General features: G+C 50.1%; 1 protein-coding gene across 1 annotated transcript in view; it reads right to left on the bottom strand.

Moving 5' to 3' along the window:
• The window catches only part of LOC136629001 (oocyte zinc finger protein XlCOF7.1-like), a 71,537-nt gene extending 61,648 nt beyond the window's left edge, over positions 1–9,889 (bottom strand). The window contains exon 1 of the mRNA XM_066605102.1: positions 9,810–9,889. The gene's annotated coding sequence lies outside the window, so the exon portion shown is untranslated. The remainder of the gene's footprint in view (positions 1–9,809) is intronic.
• Positions 9,890–21,717: the final 11,828 nt, after the last annotated feature.

Raw genomic sequence — 21,717 nt, 5'->3', positions numbered from 1 at the left:
GACCCCCCCCACACACACACACACACAGCGGCCCGAGCAGTAATCGTGACCCCCCTCCACACACAGCGGCCCGAGCAGTAATCGTGACCCCCTCCCCCACACACACACACACACACAGCGGCCCGAGCAGTAATCGTGACCCCCACACACACAGCGGCCCGAGCAGTAATCGTGACACCCACACACACAGCGGCCCGAGCAGTAATCGTGACACCCACACACACACACACACGGAGGCCCGAGCAGTAACCGTGACACCCACACACACACACGGCGGCCCGAGCAGTAACCGTGACACCCACACACACACACGGCGGCCCGAGCAGTAACCGTGACAACCCACACACACACACGGCGGCCCGAGCAGTAACCGTGACACCCACACACACACACGGCGGCCCGAGCAGTAACCGTGACACCCACACACACACACGGCGGCCCGAGCAGTAACCGTGACACCCACACACACACACGGCGGCCCGAGCAGTAACCGTGACACCCACACACACACACGGCGGCCCGAGCAGTAACCGTGACACCCACACACACACACGGCGGCCCGAGCAGTAACCGTGACACCCACACACACACACGGCGGCCCGAGCAGTAACCGTGACACCCACACACACACACGGCGGCCCGAGCAGTAACCGTGACACCCACACACACACACGGCGGCCCGAGCAGTAACCGTGACACCCACACACACACACGGCGGCCCGAGCAGTAACCGTGACACCCACACACACACACGGCGGCCCGAGCAGTAACCGTGACACCCACACACACACACGGCGGCCCGAGCAGTAATCGTGACACCCCACACACACACACGGCTGCCCGAGCAGTAATCGTGACACCCACACACACACACGGCTGCCCGAGCAGTAATCGTGACACCCACACACACACACGGCTGCCCGAGCAGTAATCGTGACACCCACACACACACACGGCTGCCCGAGCAGTAATCGTGACACCCACACACACACACGGCTGCCCGAGCAGTAATCGTGACACCCACACACACACACGGCTGCCCGAGCAGTAATCGTGACACCCACACACACACACGGCTGCCCGAGCAGTAATCGTGACACCCACACACACACACGGCTGCCCGAGCAGTAATCGTGACACCCACACACACACACGGCTGCCCGAGCAGTAATCGTGACACCCACACACACACACGGCTGCCCGAGCAGTAATCGTGACACCCACACACACACACGGCTGCCCGAGCAGTAATCGTGACACCCACACACACACACGGCTGCCCGAGCAGTAATCGTGACACCCCCACACACACACGGCTGCCCGAGCAGTAATCGTGACACCCCCACACACACACGGCTGCCCGAGCAGTAATCGTGACACCCCCACACACACACGGCTGCCCGAGCAGTAATCGTGACACCCCCACACACACACGGCTGCCCGAGCAGTAATCGTGACACCCCCACACACACACGGCTGCCCGAGCAGTAATCGTGACACCCCCACACACACACGGCTGCCCGAGCAGTAATCGTGACACCCCCCACACACACACGGCTGCCCGAGCAGTAATCGTGACACCCCCACACACACACGGCTGCCCGAGCAGTAATCGTGACACCCACACACACACACGGCTGCCCGAGCAGTAATCGTGACACCCACACACACACACGGCTGCCCGAGCAGTAATCGTGACACCCCACACACACACACGGCTGCCCGAGCAGTAATCGTGACACCCACACACACACACGGCTGCCCGAGCAGTAATCGTGACACCCACACACACACACGGCTGCCCGAGCAGTAATCGTGACACCCACACACACACACGGCTGCCCGAGCAGTAATCGTGACACCCACACACACACACGGCTGCCCGAGCAGTAATCGTGACACCCACACACACACACGGCTGCCCGAGCAGTAATCGTGACACCCACACACACACACGGCTGCCCGAGCAGTAATCGTGACACCCACACACACACACGGCTGCCCGAGCAGTAATCGTGACACCCACACACACACACGGCTGCCCGAGCAGTAATCGTGACACCCACACACACACACGGCTGCCCGAGCAGTAATCGTGACACCCACACACACACACGGCTGCCCCCGAGCAGTAATCGTGACACCCACACACACACACGGCTGCCCGAGCAGTAATCGTGACACCCACACACACACACGGCTGCCCGAGCAGTAATCGTGACACCCACACACACACACGGCTGCCCGAGCAGTAATCGTGACACCCACACACACACACGGCTGCCCGAGCAGTAATCGTGACACCCACACACACACACGGCTGCCCGAGCAGTAATCGTGACACCCACACACACACACGGCTGCCCGAGCAGTAATCGTGACACCCACACACACACACGGCTGCCCGAGCAGTAATCGTGACACCCACACACACACACGCTGCCCGAGCAGTAATCGTGACACCCACACACACACACGGCTGCCCGAGCAGTAATCGTGACACCCACACACACACACGGCTGCCCGAGCAGTAATCGTGACACCCACACACACCACACACGGCTGCCCGAGCAGTAATCGTGACACCCACACACACACACGGCTGCCCGAGCAGTAATCGTGACACCCACACACACACACGGCTGCCCGAGCAGTAATCGTGACACCCACACACACACACGGCTGCCCGAGCAGTAATCGTGACACCCACACACACACACGGCTGCCCGAGCAGTAATCGTGACACCCACACACACACACGGCTGCCCGAGCAGTAATCGTGACACCACACACACACACACGGCTGCCCGAGCAGTAATCGTGACACCCACACACACACACGGCTGCCCGAGCAGTAATCGTGACACCCACACACACACACGGCTGCCCGAGCAGTAATCGTGACACCCACACACACACACGGCTGCCCGAGCAGTAATCGTGACACCCACACACACACACGGCTGCCCGAGCAGTAATCGTGACACCCACACACACACACGGCTGCCCGAGCAGTAATCGTGACACCCACACACACACACGGCTGCCCGAGCAGTAATCGTGACACCCACACACACACACGGCTGCCCGAGCAGTAATCGTGACACCCACACACACACACGGCTGCCCGAGCAGTAATCGTGACACCCACACACACACACGGCTGCCCGAGCAGTAATCGTGACACCCACACACACACACACGGCTGCCCGAGCAGTAATCGTGACACCCACACACACACACACGGCTGCCCGAGCAGTAATCGTGACACCCACACACACACACACGGCTGCCCGAGCAGTAATCGTGACACCCACACACACACACGGCTGCCCGAGCAGTAATCGTGACACCCACACACACACACGGCTGCCCGAGCAGTAATCGTGACACACACACACACACACGGCGGCCCGAGCAGTAATCGTGACACACACACACACACACACACACACACGGTGGCCCGAGCAGTAATCGTGACCCCCACACACACAGCGGCCCGAGCAGTAATCGTGACCCCCACACACACAGCGGCCCGAGCAGTAATCGTGATCCCCCCACACACACAGCGGCCCGAACGGTAATCGTGTCCCCCCCCCCCCCCACACACACACACACACACACAGCGGCTGGAACAGTAATTGTGACCACACACAGACACACAGACACACACACACACAGTGGCCCGAGCAGTAATTGTGACCCCCCTTCAGACACACAGGGGCCCAAGCAGTAATCGTGACCCCCACACATACACAGCGGCCCGAGCAGTAATCGTGACCCCCACACACACACAGCGGTCCGAGCAGTAATCGTGACCCCCCCCACACACACAGCGGCCCGAGCAGTAATCGTGACCCCCCCACACACACAGCGGCCCGAGCAGTAATCGTGACCCCCCCCATACACACACACAGCGGCCCGAGCAGTAATCGTGACCCCCCCCCCACACACACACACACAGCGGCCCGAGCAGTAATCGTGACCCCCACACACACAGCGGCCCGAGCAGTAATCGTGACCCCCCCCCCCCACACACACACACACACAGCGGCCCGAGCAGTAATCGTGACCCCCCCCCCCCCCACACACACACACAGCGGCCTGAGCAGTAATCGTGACCCCCACACACACAGCGGCCCGAGCAGTAATCGTGACACCCACACACACACACACACACGGTGGCCCGAGCAGTAATCGTGACACACACACACACGGTGGCCCGAGCAGTAATCGTGACCCCCCCCCCCCACACACACACACACACAGCGGCCCGAGCAGTAATCGTGACCCCCCCCCCCCCACACACACACACACACACAGCGGCCTGAGCAGTAATCGTGACCCCCACACACACAGCGGCCCGAGCAGTAATCGTGACACCCACACACACACACACACACGGTGGCCCGAGCAGTAATCGTGACACACACACACACACGGTGGCCCGAGCAGTAACTCCCATAAAGGGGAGGTATCATGTGTTTCAATAAAAACCCGAGGCTCTGTAACTCGAGAGAGAGCTGGTTGAGATTCAAGGCTGATGACTTGTGTCTGACTGGTTTCTTTCATTATGTGTGCACACTATACAATTTGGAAGCTACAGAATACCCTGAAACCTGCTGGAGGAAAATATTATCCAGATCAGAAATTAGCTGCACATACATGGCCAATTTACAATCAAACTGTGCATTGTCTCATATATCATCCCCAGTACTAACAGTAACCTCCCTACGTAATCCACGAAAAGCCTGAGCAGTGATCGTGACCCCAAACACACAGTGGCCAGAGCAGCAATTGTGGCGCCCAAGCACACACACACAGTGGACCGAGCAGTAATCGTGACACCCCCATACACGGTGGCCCGAGCAGCAGTCGTGACGCACACACACACACACACACACACACACACACACACACACGGTGGCCCGAGCAGTAAACATGAAACCCACACACACACACACGGTGGCCCGAGCAGTAACCGTGACACCCAAACACACACACGGAGGCCCGAGCAGTAACCGTGACACCCACACACACACACGGAGGCCCGAGCAGTAACCGTGACACCCACACACACACACGGAGGCCCGAGCAGTAACCGTGACACCCACACACACACACGGAGGCCCGAGCAGTAACCGTGACACCCACACACACACACGGAGGCCCGAGCAGTAACCGTGACACCCCACACACACACACGGAGGCCCGAGCAGTAACCGTGACACCCACACACACACACGGAGGCCCGAGCAGTAACCGTGACACCCACACACACACACGGAGGCCCGAGCAGTAACCGTGACACCCACACACACACACGGAGGCCCGAGCAGTAACCGTGACACCCACACACACACACGGAGGCCCGAGCAGTAACCGTGACACCCACACACACACACGGAGGCCCGAGCAGTAACCGTGACACCCACACACACACACGGAGGCCCGAGCAGTAACCGTGACACCCACACACACACACGGAGGCCCGAGCAGTAACCGTGACACCCACACACACACACGGAGGCCCGAGCAGTAACCGTGACACCCACACACACACACGGAGGCCCGAGCAGTAACCGTGACACCCACACACACACACGGAGGCCATGGAAAACTTATCAGTGGATGTGGTGCTCGGCCTGCCGTGGTTAAAGGTACATAACCCAATCATCAACTGGAAGACTCTGGAGTTAGTCCGATGGGGGGCAGGGTGCAGTGACCACATGCCTGCCATTCAGGTCCATACCATTGAATGCAAGGATCTGACCCTGCCGCATTATTTGACCGAATTTGCTGATGTATTTTCTAAACGGCTGTCCGATGCATTACCACCTCATCGGGAGTGGGATTGTAAAATTGACATTATTCCCGGGGCTAAACTTCCTAAGGGGGGTATATATAACATCACTGGACCTGAGCGAGAAGCCATGAAGGAATACGTTTCTGAGAGTTTGGCCAAGGGCTATATCCACTCATCTGAGTCTCCTGCTGGGGCAGGGTTCTTCTTCGTAGAGAAGAAGGATGGCGGCCTGCGGCCATGCATCGATTATAGAGGGTTGAATAAGATCACTGTCCGTAACCAGCACTCTCTTCCTCTGATACCTGATCTCCTGAATCAAGTATCAGGAGCTAAATGGTTCTCCAAGCTTGATCTGAGGGGAGCTTATAATCTGATCAGAATAAGAGAGGGAGACGAATGGAAGACGGCGTTCAATACGCCATTGGGGCATTTTAAGTATTTGGTGATGCCTTTCGGTTTATGCAATGCCCCAGCCGTCTTCCAAGGTTTCATTAATGCTATATTCCAGGATGTCATGGGCATATTCTTGGTGGTCTACTTAGACGACATCCTGGTGTTCTCCGCTGACTGGGAGTCACACCGTTCTCACCTACGGATAGTCCTCAACCGACTTCGGGCTAACCAGCTGTTTGCGAAACTCGAAGTGTTTGCTTGGGGTCCAGGAGATCTCATTTTTAGGGTACATAATTACCCCATCTGTCATCAAGATGGATCCAGGGAAGGTTAGAGCAATAACAAACTGGGCGCAACCTACTAACCTGAAGGCTTTGCAGCGTTTTCTGGGATTTGCCAACTTCTACCGCAAATTTATTAAGGGTTTCTCAGTCATCACCAAACCATTAACTGATTTAACCAAGAAAGGGGCTGAGGTTGGCAGCTGGACCCCGGAGGCGGTCACCGCCTTTTTGAATCTTAAAGAAGCCTTCTCCTCCACGCCTGTCCTTGTTCAACCCGACTTGAACAGCCCCTTCATTGTGGAGGTAGATGATTCTGAATTTGGAGTGGGCGCCGTCCTGTCTCAGGGTCCAGCAACCCTCTTTAACCTCCCACCCTGCGCGTTCTTCTCAAGAAAATTCTCGTCTGCTGAACGTAACTATGATATAGGTAATAGGGAATTGTTGGCCATCAAGTGGGCTTTTGAAGAATGGCGGCATTTCCTTGAGGGAGCCAGACACCAGATTACCATCCTCACTGACCACAAAAACTTGGTGTATCTTGAGTCAGCTAAACGACTAAATGCACGGCAGGCGCGCTGGGCCTTATTTTTTTCCCGTTTCAATTTTGTCGTCACCTTCTGGCCTGGGTCGAAGAACATTAGAGCCGACGTGTTGTCGCGTAGCTTCGATATGCCTGAACCCGTGGATTCTCAGCCAGAGGGGATCCTCTCTCCTGGAGGGGTTCTAGTGGCCTTAACCCCCGGTCTCTCATCTCTGCTACATGCCGCCCAGCAAGGTGCCCTGGAGGCCCTTCCGGAGGGCAAACTGTTTGTTCCCCTCTCCCTGAGACTACGGGTTCTCGAAGAGATACACTCTTCAGTTCTGACCGGTCATCCTGGCATTAGGGGGACACTGGATTTATGCTCCCGGTTATACTGGTGGCCCCAGATGTCCGGGGTTTTGTCAAGGCCTGCGCTGTTTGTGCTTGGGGAAAGAATGTTAGGAGACGCCGTGTAGGTCTTATTCCTCCCCTACCAGCTCCATGTAAACCTTGGTCGCACATATCCATGGATTTCACTACGGATTTACCCCCGTCTCAGAGTCATACCGTCATCTGGGTAGTGGTTGACAGGTTTTCTAAGATGGCCCATTTTGTTCCATTAAGTAAATTACCCTCAGCTAGGGACCTAGCTGACCTGTTTATTAAGGAGATAGTCCGTTTACACGGTGTTCCAGAAGATATTGTTTCTGATCGGGCGGTACAGTTTGTGGCACAGTTCTGGCAGGTGTTCTGTAAGCGCATCGATGTTAACCTGTCGTTCTTTTCCGCCTTTCACCCTGAGTCCAACGGACAGACAGAGCGTATGAATCAGGAACTCATTCAGTACCTTCGTCTGTTTGTCTCGGACAACCAGGAACAATGGGTGAAGTTTTTGCCTTTGGCAGAATTCGCTATAAATAACCATACCAGCTCATCATCTCAGTTTTCCCCTTTTTTCTGCAACTACGGGTTCCATCCCTGCTTTACCGTATCTGTCTCCTTGCCGTCGGATAAGCCGTCGTATGATTCCTTTACGGGGTAGCTGGACGCAGTCTGGGTCCAGGTTCGCAAGAACTTACTGGAATCGCAGGAGAAGTTGCAGAAACAAGGTGCTGGTAAACGCACTCTGTCTGACCCCTTTGTAATTGGTGACCTAGTCTATCTGTCCACAAGAAATTTAAAGTTGAAGGTACCATCTCTCACGTTAGCTCCTCGTTTTGTCGGGCCATTCCCTATTTCCAAGGTTATTAACCCGGTGGCCTATGAACTAACCTTACCAGACTCCTGGAAGGTGCATAACGTCTTCCACAAGTCGCTCTTGAAGAGGTTTGTTCCCCTGGTATTGCCCACCCGCAAACCTCCTCCTCCCACCCTTGTCCAAGGAGAGATGGAGTTCGAGATAGATCAAATTCTGGACTCCAGGCGGGTACAGGGTGCTTTCCAGTATTTAGTGCACTGGAAGGGGTTTGGAACCAAGGAGCGGTCATGGGTTCCGGCCAAGGATGTCCATGCACCGCAGCTAGTCCGTCACTTTCATAGGACCTACCCCCTCAAGCCAGCCCCGGGTCATGGGGGTCCGGTGTCTCCCCGTAAGAGGGGGGGGTACTGTCAGGATGGGCGGCTATGTGGCCCCTGCTGCGATTGCGCGTTACAGGGGGACTCCTAAGCTGGTCATCACTCCTGGCCGCCCGGCTCCTACACGGCGCAGAGGTGCTAGGAGCATGGTGGCTGCTGCCCGGTGCCGTGTTCCTGTTTACATGGCATCCTGCATCCCCACTGACCTAGTCTGGTCTGCTAGTGCTAAGGGAGGTTCTCCCAGCACTTTCTGATCATCCTGCTGCTGTCAGGTGCTCTGCCCCAATCAGATGCTGGGGCGGAAGCTCTGACAGCATTTAAACCCCTCAGTTTCTTCCTGACACTGCCAGTGTTTGTATAGGCTTCCTTGCACTCACCAGCGTTACCTTGTATTCCTGTTTACTAGTGTTTTGACCTCGGCTTTTCCCCTGACCTGACTTCGTCTCCTCCTTCTGTACTACGTTTCTCCGGACTTTTTGTGCTTGACCCTGGCTTGCTCCTGGACTGGTTTGCGGTTTTCCCTTTGTGCCTTGCTGTGGTTGTCTGTTTGTCTGTCCATTTGTTTTCTGTTTCCAGGGATTGTGGATTTCCCCAGCATTCCCCTAGCCAGTGTAGGGACCGTCGCCCAGTTGCCTTTCTGGGGTTAGCCTGGAGTGGAGGAAAGTAGGCAGGGACAGGGGTTGTGGGCTACGTTGCAGGGACCCCCGACTCCTGCTTTCCCTGGTGTCCTGTCACATGCGGTGGCCCGAGCAGTAATCGTGACACCCACACACACATGGTGGCCCGAGCAGTAATCGTGACCCCCACACACACACGGTGGCCCGAGCAGTAATCGTGTTTCCCCCACACACACACGGCGGCCCGAGCAGTAATCGTGTTTCCCCCACACACACACGGTGGCCCGAGCAGTAATCGTGTTTCCCCCACACACACACGGTGGCCCGAGCAGTAATCGTGACCCCCACACACACACGGCGGCCCGAGCAGTAATCGTGACCCCCACACACACACAGCGGCCCGAGCAGTAATCGTGACCCCCACACACACACGGTGGCCCGAGCAGTAATCGTGACCCCCACACACACACGGTGGCCCGAGCAGTAATCGTGACCCCCACACACACACGGTGGCCCGAGCAGTAATCGTGACCCCCACACACACACGGCGGCCCGAGCAGTAATCGTGACCCCCACACGCACCCCTAGTTTCCCTCTGAAACAATTACACTTACTGCTTGCAGGTCTTATAAGCTCCACTGATCAACTCACTCAGGACTCCACAGACCAAAACCTGCAGAGCCGCGAGCTTCCAGGACCTGTGATGATGTCACTGTCATGTGATCACTGATGTAGGAGGAGTCAATGGTCACATGACCAGGAGGATTAGCTTCTGCAGCATTCTGCTGCTGGATGTAGCAGAGCTGTATGTGTGTAATGTACACGCTCCTGTACTGTATGTATATTGTGGATGTAGCAGAGCTGTATGTGTATAATGTACACGCTCCTGTACTGTATGTGTATTGTGGATGTAGCAGAGCTGTATGTGTATAATGTACACGCTCCTGTACTGTGTGTATTGTGGATGTAGCAGAGCTGTATGTGTGTAATGTACACGCTCCTGTACTGTATGTGTATTGTGGATGTAGCAGAGCTGTATGTGTGTAATGTACACGCTCCTGTACTGTATGTGTATTGTGGATGTAGCAGAGCTGTATGTGTGTAATGTACACGCTCCTGTACTGTATGTGTATTGTGGATGTAGCAGAGCTGTATGTGTGTAATGTACACGCTCCTGTACTGTATGTGTATTGTGGATGTATTAGATCTGTATGTGTGTAATGTACACGCTCCTGTACTGTATGTGTATTGTGGATGTAGCAGAGCTGTATGTGTGTAATGTACACGCTCCTGTACTGTATGTGTATTGTGGATGTAGCAGAGCTGTATGTGTGTAATGTACACGCTCCTGTACTGTATGTGTATTCTGGATGTAGCAGAGCTGTATGTGTGTAATGTACACGCTCCTGTACTGTATGTGTATTGTGGATGTAGCAGAGCTGTATGTGTGTAATGTACGTGCTCCTGTACTGTATGTGTATTGTGGATGTAGCAGAGCTGTATGTGTGTAATGTACACGCTCCTGTACTGTATGTGTATTGTGGATGTAGCAGAGCTGTATGTGTAATGTACACGCTCCTGTACTGTATGTGTATTGTGGATGTAGCAGAGCTGTATGTGTGTAATGTACACGCTCCTGTACTGTATGTGTATTGTGGATGTAGCAGAGCTGTATGTATGTAATGTACACGCTCCTGTACTGTATGTGTATTGTGGATGTAGCAGTGCTGTATGTGTGTAATGTACACGCTCCTGTACTGTATGTGTATTGTGGATGTAGCAGAGCTGTATGTGTGTAATGTACACGTTCCTGTACTGTATGTGTATTGTGGATGTAGCAGAGCTGTATGTGTGTAATGTACACGCTCCTGTACTGTATGTGTATTGTGGATGTAGCAGAGCTGTATGTGTGTAATGTACAAGCTCCTGTACTGTATGTGTATTGTGGATGTAGCAGAGCTGTATGTGTGTAATGTACACGCTCCTGTGCTGTATGTGTATTGTGGGTGTAGCAGAGCTGTATGTGTGTAATGTACACGCTCCTGTACTGTATGTGTATTGTGGATGTAGCAGAGCTGTATGTGTGTAATGTATACGCTCCTGTACTGTATGTGTATTGTGGATGTAGCAGAGCTGTATGTGTGTAATGTACACGTCCCTGTACTGTATGTGTATTGTGGATGTAGCAGAGCTGTATGTGTGTAATGTACACGCTCCTGTACTGTATGTGTATTGTGGATGCAGCAGAGCTGTATGTGTGTAATGTACACGCTCCTGTACTGTATGTGTATTTTGGATGTAGCAGAGCTGTATGTGTTGTAACAGGGTGAGAGGAATGGTCTGGAGTGGAAGGTATGTGTCACAGAGGTTATTAGCCTCTGTGAGGTAGTCCTGTTCTCTCTCACTCTAGGCCAGATCTTACCACCTGTCCAGCATGCCATTTAAGGAGACAGGTGGAAGGTAGAGGGAGGTGTGTGCGCCTGGGAGATACAGGCTGCATTACTCTGTGACATCCAGTGTGAGCAGAGAGGCGCTGTGGATGAGGCGCTGCCTGGTTGCAGCAGGACCCCTGGAGGGGATGCGCCTGCCCTTGGACTAGATCCTGAAAGATTGAAGGCACAAGGACCAGCTGCGCTCTGGACATCCACAGGTCTGTGCACCTCTATGGACTTGCATGGTCTCCTCAGCTGAGGAGTTACCTGCGTCACCTGCGGACTGTGGAGGGTTAAACCTGAACAGAGACTTTTGTTATTGCTATCATTTACCATTTATCTGGAGACCCAGTTATTTATGTTTCTGTTAAAGTCTGTATAAATATACCAAACAAGAAGAAAAGTGACGGTTTGGAGTGCTCTTTAACCCCCGCTGTGCTACAGTGTGTAATGTACATGCTCCTGTACTGTATGTAGTATAGTGGATGTAGCAGAGCTGTATGTGTGTAATGTACACGCTGCTGTACTGTATGTATACTGGGGATGTAGCAGAACTGTATGTGTGTAATGTACACGCTCCTGTATTGTGGATGTAGCAGAGCTGTATGTGTGTAATGTACACGCTCCTGTACTGTATGTGTATTGTGGATGTAGCAGAGCACTGCAAAGGCAGCAAGACACAAATCATAGCAAGCTGAACAGACATATATGCACATATATATGGGGATTAGCTGAGCTGGGCAAACAACCTGGCTAGCTAAATCAACCACTTGTGAAGCTGTGCTGCTAGAAACACTAAGGAAAAAGATTCCAGCACAGCATAACCCTAACAAATACTGTCCCTTATATCGGCCCCAGTAGTAATAGTAACCCCCATTGCGGACCCCGTAGTAATAGGGTCCCATATTGCCACCCCAGTAGTGATAGGACCCTTCATTACTGCCCCAATAGTATGAGGGTCCCCCATTGCTGCCCCTGTTAGTGCAAATAAATATATTTGCTATGTGATATGCTTCTGGGGTCCAAATTGGTTAGAAGTATATATGGGCCCGAAAACAAATTGTCAGACTGGATGTGATCCAAAGTTATCTGTTTGTTGATTGACAGGCAGCAGCTTTTATGGAGACTCAAGCTTTGATTACAATAATTCACATTTATTATAATTCATTTATTACTATTGGTCAATGAAACATAAACACAATATGAATAGGCAAGATAAAGAATTTAACCTCTAAAATGCCAAGCAGGCGCAGTAGAATCATATATGATTAGCTTCTCAGAACACGTAAGTACAGTAATGGCATCATTAAGGGGTTTAGAGAGAACATATTTTGGAACATATGTGAACAGCGAGGAACATGTCATCTCCACACGGGGGCAGTCTGGAGGCCTTTTCATTATCTTCAGTAGCCCCGGCCTCAGCTCTTCACTCAAGGCTTTTTTGAACTACAGATATTTAATATCTGTAGTTTCTTATTTTAAAAAGAAAAATGACAATGTATGAAGGATCATACAAGATGGCTGCCGCATACAAAATGGAGTCATATTCATTTCACTACCAGTCCTAACGTTAGTCTCCCAATGCCACCCCAATAATGATAGGGTCCCACAGTGTGGCCCTAGTAGTAATAGGGTTCTCCAATGCCACCCCAATAATGATAGGGTCCTACATTGTGGCCCTAGTGGTAATAGGGTCCTCCAATGCCACCCCAATAACGATACAGTCCCACATTGTGGCCCTAGTAGTAATAGGGTCTGCCATTGCCGCTATGCTTTTCAGAGGCAGGGAGGACTTTAGCAGTGCAGATTACAATAGGGGCGAGTGGGATGGCCGTGGGCCGCATTGCAGTCTCGCGTTGCTATGCCAATCACAGGTCCTGCTCACTAATTTCCACCTTACAGGCTGTCCGGACACTGATACAGCGGAATCCCACCATAAATGCGGGAAGAAGGGAATCTCACCAGGAATGCGGGAAGAAGGGAATCCCATCAGATATGTGGGAGGAAGGGAAGCCCAATAGCGATGTGAGGCTGTTTTCATGTGAAAATGCCTCACATCCAGGGGTTTTCAGAAAGGTTGCGAGGGTGATATCGGGCCGTGACCAATGTAAAGGAGGTATTAAACTCCTAATTGCCCCCCCTGCTGTGTAAGGGGCACAGGTTGCCTCTCAGGCAGTTGTTGGGGAAATATCCCCTTGGTATGTCATCCGGCGTCCAAATTGTAATGAGTACTCCTTATTGTTTAAGTAATGCCAATCGGCAGGAAGAAATGAGACCGTACATGTCCATCGAATGTACAAAATCACCTTCGAGTTTATTGGTGTTACAAGAGGTCTTTTATAAGCATATCACATAATTAAAGTGACATTGATTCTGAACCAAACATTACATATGTGTTTACATCATTCAGTAGTCTGCCACATGTTTGATCAAAGTCCATTCATAATACCTAATATTTTCCATTCTTCAGCGGTTTTGCTATTTTATTCTAATTAACATTTCATAATGATTCAGCATAGTTATTTATCAATACATGTTTGTCTTTATGGCTTTATTTACAGGCAAATATATTGCTTGTACCTGGTACGCCCTTGTACATTAGCCTTCATCAGCTGAGAGCTTTATCTTTCCCCACCCTCTGACTAACCTGCAAATGCTATTTTATTACTTTGTTAGTTATTTCTGAATTATTGCAATGTCTAAGGGTCATATGTGTTAGTGTTGTATGTGATAGAGAAAATGAATCTCTGAGACTGTAGAATTAATAAATAGTATCACACAATAATGGGGTCCTGGATAATTTCCCCCACACAGTGAAAGGGTTATAGCTGGCAACTTCCGGCAGCGACTCCCATCATCCACCAGGGGGCGCCGGCTCCTTCATGAGGAACCATAATTGCTCTATCTACAGTCACCCTCAGGGCGGCTTCACACGGGCTGTTTTGAGCACGTAAAATGTACAGCGTGAAACAGAAACAGCCACTAATATCAGCGGGTTCTCTCCCATTTCGGTTATTTATACGGGTATTTCTTACATAGAACCTGCTCTATTTTCTGTGCATTTGCCTCCAAAGGTTCCTATAGAAGTCTATGGGGGGGGGGGTGCGTCAAATGCGCGGCGAATGGTTGAAACACTACAAAACTTTGCTGAGAAAAGAGCACAGCTGGGACTCGTTAGGCTAAATAACCCTTTAAATCATGGCGTGGGCGTGTCCCGCATGCAAGTGAACACGCCCATCATGTGCAAGAAAGTATGGTAAAATGCGCAGATACGCACACAAAAGCGCTTTGTTCGTGGAGCAAATGAGTTGTGCTGAAGTGCGCATAAAAACACATGCCGCCCTTAAAGGAGATGTCCCGCGCCGAAACGGGTTTTTTTTTTTTTTTAAACCCCCCCCCCGTTCGGCGCGAGACAACCCCGATGCAGGGGTTAAAAAAACCACCCGCACAGCGCTTACCTGAATCCCGGCGGTCCGGCGTCTTCATACTCACCTGCTGAAGATGGCCGCCGGGATCCTCTGTCTTCATGGACCGCAGGGCTTCTGTGCGGTCCATTGCCGATTCCAGCCTCCTGATTGGCTGGAATCGGCACGTGACGGGGCGGAGCTACACGGAGCTACACGGAGCCCCATAGAGAAGAGGAGAAGACCCGGACTGCGCAAGCGCGGCTAATTTGGCCATCGGAGGGCGAAAATTAGTCGGCACCATGGAAACGAGGACGCCAGCAACGGAGCAGGTAAGTGAAAAACTTCTTATAACTTCTGTATGGCTCATAATTAATGCACAATGTACATTACAAAGTGCATTAATATGGCCATACAGAAGTGTATAGACCCACTTGCTGCCTCGGGACAACCCCTTTAATCTATAGACGTTCCATGTGATTTACGGACTCTGGGTCTTCTGGCGATGAGTTTCTGTAACCAGCAGCATGCTCCATTTTCTGCGGATTCCCGCATGGACAGCTTCCATTAAAGTCCTTGGGAACCGTGCGTTCTGCGGTTCACCTGCAGCTGACACTGCGGACGTGCTGCGGATCCGCAAGATAGCAGGAGATTTAAAAATAAAAAATATCCGTGGTACGCCAGCACACATCCGCCATGCAGAAGAAAGAAGATCTGGCTGGGGCGGAGAGGACCCACACCGCATCCGCACAGATAAGAAAGTGCCCATTGCTTATGGGCACAGCTGATTCCATTGCGGGATTCGGCACTTGGAATCTGCGCTTGCCGTGGACATGAGACGTCAGTGTGATAATCAGGTCTCGCCCACGGACCGTGGATAGTATAGTGTACTGGTGGATATAAAGAACCGTTCACACTGCGTGAGGGAAAACAGCATTGGTTTATCGATGTTACCCACAAGACCAGCGGGACAGGAGATGAATGGGACTTATTCCCCCTTCATGTCAACCGTTATAATTGAGGTGCCAGCTGCTGGGAACAACCCGAACATCAGCGGACTGACAGTGGGGGGGACCTATTATAAAGCGGCCCTATATGCCAATGATCTATTGTTATAGATCACACAACCACAGTTCCCTCCTTGATTGAAGAATTTGAGAGATTTGGCCACCTATCCAATTTTAAAATTAACTACAGCAAAACTAAAGCCCAAAATATATCCCTGGGCCCAGAAACGAAAAAAACCCCACATAATAGAACACTATCCCCTTAAGTGGCAACAAGAGGCCATAAAATATCTTTGAATACATGTCCCAATGGAAAACTCTAAGCTCTTCTCCATGAACTACTCCACCCTGCTGGACCGCACTCTACAAGACCTCCCCTCCTATTCCACCAGAGTCTTGTCATGGTTTGGGAGGTTCTTATACATTTTCCAGGCCATCTCGATTATGGTACCACAAACATTTCTTAACAAACTGAGGTCGGCACTGATCAGATTTGTTTAGGGGGGACAGAGACCACGGGGTGGGTATGCGCACGTTGTCGTATCCCAAATCAAAAAGAAGGGGCAGGCTTGCTTGACTTTAAAAGCTATCATACGGAGAGAGGGAATAGTCCTTTGACGCCATTATTTGATAATCCAGCTTTCCTGCCAGGGAGGGCGCGAGATGGGTTTCTGGGTTGGGAGAATTGGTTGATATCAGGGTCCAGCAGGTTTTTGGTGGACAATCAATGCCCTCTCTTCAGGAACTCAAACACCAATTTGGAGATATTCATATCTCCTGGCTCCAATATTTCTAGCTAGGCTCTTTTCTAATGCCTTGGGAAGGAGGTGGCACCCTGGGCTTGGAGCTGACACCCTTTGAGGAGTTGTTTGAGTTGCGGTCCCCTCTGGAGCGCGCATTGTCGCAAATATACGGTCTTCTTCTGCAGGAGCAAGTGGAGAAGTTCCAAGTGGGCTTGTGAGCAGGAGTCGGGGGAAGAAAACACTCAGAGCTACTGGCAAAAGTCATTTATTTTCACACACAAGTTTACCATGGCATGCGCTGCTCAGGAGAAAGGGTACAAGGTGTTGGCTAGATGGTACAGATACCCAACGCGACTCCACGCGATGTTCCCTTCAGTGTCGGATATGTGTTGGCGCTGTGGGACCAGTAGAGGCACTCTGATACACGTCTGGTGGGGTTCTGATAAATTGCACCTCTTCTTGGACAGGATGTTGGCCACCAATAACTCGATGTGCAGAAAATCCATAAACAATACTCCGCGGATATCTCTCCTCTCCATTCTATCCGCCTCCATTAGCGCTCAAAAGGGAGATCTACTCTGTTTCTGCATTGCAGCAGCCAGAGCAGTCATCCCTCGCCACTGGAGAACCACACAAGTCCCCTCCATGAAGGAGTGGCAACAAGAAATGTCATATCCCAACCATATGGAGGGCTATGCACGGAACACTCTGGAGAACACGAAAAATAAAGGGGAAAATACAGAGAAACCTGGTGGCCCTGCATTCTGTTTGAGTCCTCTACAGAGTTCACCAGCCTGTTTCAATAGACCTACCCATGAGCCTTGAAGGTGACACAGGTCCGCCAGAATAAGGGATTGACAGGAATGCGCTCAAGGTGCCCCCGCCCCCTTTTTTTCCCGCTGTCTCCTCTGTTTTTGTGTGTTATTATTGAAGAGCCTTACTATTGTCATACTTGTTTTTAATTTCTATTGTCTAAATGGTAACATTTTATTATGATATGGGGCCGCACACCTACTTCTCAGTCAGTTTTGCACTGATATAGTAAAAGAGTAGACGACGGGGTGAGGTGGTCTGGGGGATTACTTTTGGGCTAGAAGAACTATTTGTTCTATTTGTTGTTAAAGGGGTTGTCCCGCGGCAGCAAGTGGGTCTATACACTTCTGTATGGCCATATTAATGCACTTTGTAATGTACATTGTGCATTAATTATGAGCCATACAGAAGTTATAAGAAGTTTTTCACTTACCTGCTCCGTTGCTAGCGTCCTCGTTTCCATGGAGCCCGTCTAATTTTCGGCGTCTAATGGCCAAATTAGACGCGCTTGCGCAGTCCGGGTCTTCTTCGTTTCTCAATGGGGCCGCTCGTACAGGATGCCGGCTCTGTGTAGCTCCGCCCCGTCACGTGCCGATTCCAGCCAATCAGGAGGCTGGAATCGGCAATGGACCGCACAGAAGCCCTGCGGTCCACCGAGGGAGAAGATCCCGGCGGCCATCTTCAACCGGTAAGTAAGAAGTCACCGGAGCGCGGGGATTCAGGTAAGCGCTGTGCGGTTTTTTTTTTAAGTCCCTGCATCGGGGTTGTCTCGCGCCGAACGGGGGGGGGGGGGGGGGGGTTGAAAAAAAAACCCGTTTCGGCGCGGGACAACCCCTTTAATATGAAGATTTGCCTAATTGTTGTACAATGTAAATTGAAGATCCTGCGAGACCGGTCTTGATTTCTATTGCTGTTCCCTAATGTCTGGGAAATATTTGTAAAATGTAACGATAAGGGATTAAACATAACACATGTCTGTTTTGGTTATTCCACATAATCTTTATATTTTTCACTGAATCCGAAAATGACCTCCGCTATGTCATAGGACATCACTAGAGATGAGCGAACATACTCGTTAAGGGCGATTTCGCAATCGAGCATCGCTTTTTTTCTAGTACCTGACTACTCGGGTGAAAAGATTCAGGGGGTCAGCAGGGGGTTGCAGAGGGGAGTGGGGGGGGGGAGAGAGCTCCCCCCTGTTCCCCACTGCTATCCCCCGCTCCACCACGCCACCCCCCGAATCTTATCCCCCGAGTAGTCAGGTTCTCGAAAAAAGCGATGCTCGATTGCGAAATCGCCCTTAACGAGTGCGTTCGCTCATCTCTAGACATCACGTTTCCTGACAATCCAGTTATCTATGTTAAATAAGGAAATGCCTCAAAATAAATGAAACTAATAAAATTAATTTTTAATTACAAAATTTACATGAAAATCATTTTTGAGCTGAAATGAGCCACTAAAACCGTTTCCTCTTTCCTGTGAGGCTCCTCTTGGTACAGTTACACTTGTGAGTAGCATCTGGAATGTCTCTCTGCAGCATCCAACAGCAGTCTGCCATCATTGGAATGCTCCATTTTCCCTGCTATCTTCTTCCCACCTCTTTAATGTCCTGGTGGAATCAATGGAGAGATGGGCCTGTTCATCGCCCTAGATCCATTTTAAAAACTAGGAGGGGTCCCACACGACGCAATTCTACAGTTACCTTTTCCTCCTCAGATCAGGAAGGATCTGACAGAACGTATGACACCTCCAGCTGGGAATGCTCATATTCTGAAGAACAGGACCATAGAGCCCACCACAAGCCATCTACTTCAAAAAACGATGCAAGCGACACAGACACAAGAAGAAGATTCCCATCCAGGAGAAACAAATAGAGGACAATAACATCATAGTCCTCACACCACGGGTTTTGACACAAAATCAGATCAATGTACTCAATAAAGGACTCAATTTTGTTCCTGACATATCTTTCAACTTTTTTCAAACCCTTCTGGATCTCAACAAATTTGTCCGCAATTTAATGGTGAAAAAACATTTCATTAACAGTGATGACTCCTTTACTCCAGCTACTAAGAGAGAACCTATACAGGATACCTTTGAGGATTTAACCCCGAAGGACACAGCTGCCCTTTTGGACTTGCATCATCTACATAGGGAGTCAGCTACAGCTGATGTCCTTACACACAGGATCAACATGAAAACACCTAACCCTGATTTCTATCCAACACAAACCCGCACACAGGTTGTGGAAGGTTTCCAAACGATTATGGAAAAAGAACTGAAGTTATTACAAGCACAAACTAAGGACAATCAATATGGACATTCTGGTTTCAACAATATGACGAAGAGGGAGAGAATTGAGCTATCGTGGTTATCCAAAGATGTAGACATCAGAATTTGTCAGTCAGACAAAGGGGGAAATATCACTATTATGGACACTACCCTATACATTAATTGCATTAATCACATTCTTGAGGATAGGATTACTTATAAAAAACTACAGGGAGATCCCACTACTCTAGTGTGATTACTACTAATATGGGAGAATACCTTATCCCTACTAACCCAAAAGTCCCATTTATGTATGGCCTCCCTAAAACGCACAAGGATTCCTTCCCTCCTCCCATGCGCCCTATTATTTCGGGAATTGGTTCCCTATGTGAAAGACTCTTTACAAGCACTAGCTATGCGGGTACCGGGTTACCTGAAAGACAGCAGCAGTGTTTTGAAAAAATTGGATACATTTGTGTGGCAGGAGGATTACATTTGGGTAACATGTGATGTTGTCAGTCTTTATACCTGTATACCACACCACGCTGCCCTACAAGCTTTACATTATCATCTGAAAGAATATAGCGAGTACAGTAGTGAGCTGAGAGAATTTATTATGCTTTGTACAGAGTTTCTTCTCACTCATAATTTTTTTATTTTTAACAATCAATTTTTCTTACAGCTGGTAGGAACTCCTATGGGGTCGAAATTCTCTCCCACTTTAGCCATATTGTATATGGCTTGGTGGGAAGAATCCTATATTTTCTCTATATCTAATCCGTTCATTGACAGCGTGGTGTGGTACGCCAGATACTTGGATGACATCATTATTATTTGGAGACAGGGATCTTCCCATTCCCAAAATGTCGCTATTTCTGATGCCCACTCAGAATTATTAGAATTCTCGAGTTACATTAACAAAAATAACTAACTTACAATTCACCATTAATAGTGATCAGAACAAAATTAATTTCTTGGATCTCCTATTAGAGGTCAGTTGTTCTAGGGATAGTATCAATGCCTCAGTATACCGCAAACCTAGCAGTGGCAACACAATACTTAAGGCTACTAGTTGTCACCCCCGACACACAATCAATGCCATACCACTCACGGAATTCATTAGGACAAAACGCATATGCACTAATACATCAAGCTATAATATGTCAGAAAATCAAAGCTGTACCCGTTTGGCGAACAGAAGTTATAACCCACAAATTTTGAGGAATGCTAAAGACAAGGTTAATAAAATGGATAGAAAGACCTTACTGTACAAGGATAAAGATTTATCTGATGGTATATCCAACAAAATTGTCTTCACTACACCATACAGTAGGGAATTCCCACAGATAAGAAAATTATTCTTCTCCTACCTTCCAATTTTAAAACAGGATGATGATTTAAAATCTATCTTGGATAAAGGCGTGCTATGCACCTCTCGCAGAAACCGTACTATTGGAGACAGAGTATCTAAGAATTTTATATGTCAGAAACCCAAAAATAATTGGATTAATATTAATGGATTCTGTAAATGTGCGGACCCCCGTTGTGGTTGTTGTCAGTACACCCTTAATAAATCTAGGGAATTCATTAACCCACAGAACAACAAAAAATACAAAATCAATAGTTTTATTAACTGCAAAACTAGTGGAATAATCTATATAATAGTATGCACCCTATGCAATCTACTTTATGTAGGATGTACCTCCAGAAGACTACATATCAGAATAGCAGAACATCTGAGGGACATCCAAAAAAATTTATTAGGAAAATCAGGGGTTGCAAATCATTTTATCCTAAAACATGGTGGTGAGACAAAAAATTTCTCATGTTTGGGTATAGACGGAGTTTGGAA

This window comes from Eleutherodactylus coqui, chromosome 5 (genome assembly GCF_035609145.1).
Source record: "Eleutherodactylus coqui strain aEleCoq1 chromosome 5, aEleCoq1.hap1, whole genome shotgun sequence".
NCBI lineage: Eukaryota > Metazoa > Chordata > Amphibia > Anura > Eleutherodactylidae > Eleutherodactylus > Eleutherodactylus coqui.
This window is presented reverse-complemented; position numbering and strand designations above follow the sequence as displayed.